Below are 3,624 nucleotides of genomic sequence, written 5' to 3' on the forward strand. Positions count from 1 at the left end.
TTTTTGTTCATTTTTTGTACATTAATAAAGCAGTTAGTTTTCTCGTTTGAATTAAATTGTTAAACATTTGTCATTTCGGGGCCTTTTATAGCTGACTATGCGGGGGCTTTGCTCATTATTGAAGGCATTATGATGACCTATAGTTGTTAATTTCTGTGTCATTTAGTCACTTGGCAATCATTATATATACTCTTTGTTTATATATATAGTGATGTCGTTATTACGACATGCTATGTCGAAATTACGACATAGTTATGTCGTTTTTACGACATGCTATGTCGTAATTACGACATAAATTATTTTTTTCGAATGACCCTTATCGGCTTCCGTAGAATTTGCCTTTGAGTACAGTATGTTGTTATACTTTTTTTACTAAATGTATTCAAATATACAATAATATAACACAAACATAGGTTATAAACTAAAATTAAGATAAGGAGATGTGCCAATGAGACAACTATCCACCAAAGTTCAAAGAAAACAAAAAGTCCACCTTTACAATTTTTTCATTAATTTATTTTAAACACAAGAATGGCTTTTCATATACCCAAAAAAACCTGGTTATTCATTATAAAAAAAGTAATGTACGTTTGTTCCCCTCTTTTTGTTCCTTAGCTGACGAAGTTATAAATGTATTCATTGTCACCACGTCAATATACAAAATAATCATGTGAATAAATAAATCACCCAACAACTGTCTTCTTTCAGGATTCAGGTGTATAATTATGGAAATCTAACGTGAACAACTTTGCTGAAAATTCTTCCCTTAAAATGTTATAAAAATACAACGAATAACAAGGAACAGTTGCTCCCTATTCTGATTACATTCTTTAAATTCATTTCCTGTTAATTAGAATAACTTCTTGTCTTCATAAATCACTTTAGAAACCGTTGATGTTAACGGTTTCAATGGAATATACTTCACAAGAACTTTTTCAAACAATCCCATATTGCAAGGTAAAACGATCGACATGGCTTCCAAATAATTGTGCCGACTACCTTAAGACTAGACACTTCGTTTTTTATATAGATTAGACCGTTGGTTTTCCTGTTTGAATTATTTTACACTAGTCATTTTGAGGTCATTTATAGCTTGCTGTTTGGTGTAAGCCATGGCTCCGTGTGGAAGGCCGTACTTTGACCTATAATTGTTTACTTTTTACACATTGTGGCTTGGATGGAGAGTTGTCTCATTGGCACTCATACCACATCTTCTAATTTCTACTAAAGACTAGAAGACTTTGTTTGAATGTTTTTCAAACCTCTTTGTCAGTGCTTTTTAATAAACTTTTTCGACAAATGTGTTAATTTGATGTTTAAATTTTATACTATGTTATTAGATCAGTACTTGTAACATTAAGACTTACTTCTTTGTATGATATTTATTAATTTTATCACGTATAAACTAACCTTAAAAACTTCGTTTTGAATATGCTTAAAGCTTAAAATTCATCTTCTTCAACATTATGTGGGGCTCGGTAACCTGGATCTTCATAAGGAGTTGAGGTTATTGGGTACCTTTCATTTTAACGTTCGGATGATGTCATCCTTTCAACACTATCAAAATCCATTTACCCTTTTTTCATTTATTAGATTGATATTCTTCAGACGATTTTGCAAGCATTTTTTTTTAATTACAACTACATATTCACTTATTTATACTACTTCGAATTTATTTTTTATTTTTATTTTTTGAGGGGGCGGTTTATTTGGGTTTTTTTCAAAGTTTAAGGGCCTATAGTATCTTGGTCTCGGCATCAATTTGTAACAGGAGCAGGTCCCAGTACACGATTGGTTCGTTAGGGACTCGTCCTGGACCGTGTAATGGAGTACCCTTCCTGGTTCGTATCTCTCGGCAAAACCACAACTGTCACAGTTAGTATAAATCCGAATCGAGATTGGATTTTATCATCAAATGTTTAAGCAAAATGATAAGTGTCATAAAGAAGTTGGTTAAATATCATTTTCAGTGTATCGTATTCTATATGTAATGGGTGTAAACGGTGGTCTCGAAATATCTCGTTTCTCAGGGTGTCGGTCGTACAAAGCAGATGACACCCATAATCATTAACTTAAACATGTTATCGTCATGAATATGCATGTAATATTTGCAACTGGACATACGGCAACCATTGATCAATCAAACATATACGCGTATTGATAATAATATTTATAGAAGAAATTATTCTGAAAAATGTATTTCATTCAAATGTATTATTAAACTCTAACATGGATATCATCGGAATATAATTAGGCGGTTTAACATGCAATGTGGTATGGGTTTTGTTCATTGTTGAAGGCCATAAAGTTGACCTATAGTTGTTAACCTTTATGTTATGTTGGTCTCTGTTGAAGAGTTGTCTCATTGGTAATCATACTACATCTTCTTATATTCATAATATAACGGTGATGTTTTACAATTACATCTATTTAAGAAGATGTGGTATAAGTGCCAATGAGACAATGTAGGTTAGAACCTCGGGTAATGGTATACTTACTCAGGAGAAAATTTAAGTATATATGTAAACATGTGTTTCAGAGGGTTGGCAAGATTCCTTATTGTTGAGATAGTAAATTAAACAGAATCACATATCGTCATTGTATTGCTTTTTTTTCCTTCATGTGATAAAAAAAAATCCCCTAATGTCTTTTGGCAAAATGATTTTCTGCAAATGTCCAATTTATATGAATAGTTTATTGTAGAAATAATGATCAGTTTATGAAATGCTTTTACAAATTGTATTGTTAAATATGCTAAAATGAGAAGACTTCATAAGTCTGTTTGACTTTAGTCTAATCCAATTTGTTTTTGAGTAAATATAATATTACTCATCAGGTAAAACATATAAATTACTTTATGTGACATTCGATAGTAGTATAAATCCGCTTCCAATTAGATCAAATTACAATAAAATCCGATTATGATTTGAAATGTTATATTTTGTTTATATTAATGTATGAACGTGCACGTATCCAGTTACCCCGATTTCTCCATCTGATCTTAAATTAGCAATTAATGGAAAGGGTAAATTGTTTATCATAGCGACATGTGTTTTATAATATTAAACAATATATCAACAAAAAGCGGTTGTTATTACAAATAATAATAATAATAATAATAAATCTATTATATTTGAGTGTCACACATTGATTGAGACAGTACATATATACAAATAAAAAGTATTATCTTTAAAATGCAACCAATGCCCAGCCAAACAGTTGACTTATGAGACAATTTAAAAACATACATGTACACATATACAATAAACTGCATATTAATTATATCAATACCGGGCCCTTCCGACCTATATGTCACTTTAAAAATCTATACATATTTTATAAATTAAGCATATGTTGTATAATTAAAATTGTAATAAGATTAATAATCCAAATTGATAAATATTATATCCTGAATTATTTCGATTATTCATTGATTTATTTAACGAAAGGTATCAACAAAATCTGTCATTTGATAATTTGTTGATATCGCTAGAAGCAAGTGAAATGAAGCGTTCAGTACGTGTTTAAAAGAACGCTTTTAATGTGTATTTACAACTATATACCTAAAATAAACAGGTGAACATACTTAGAAAATAACATATTGAATTTCAGATTGATCTGGAT

Source organism: Mytilus californianus, unplaced genomic scaffold (genome assembly GCF_021869535.1).
Source record: "Mytilus californianus isolate M0D057914Y unplaced genomic scaffold, xbMytCali1.0.p SCAF_12, whole genome shotgun sequence".
NCBI lineage: Eukaryota > Metazoa > Mollusca > Bivalvia > Mytilida > Mytilidae > Mytilus > Mytilus californianus.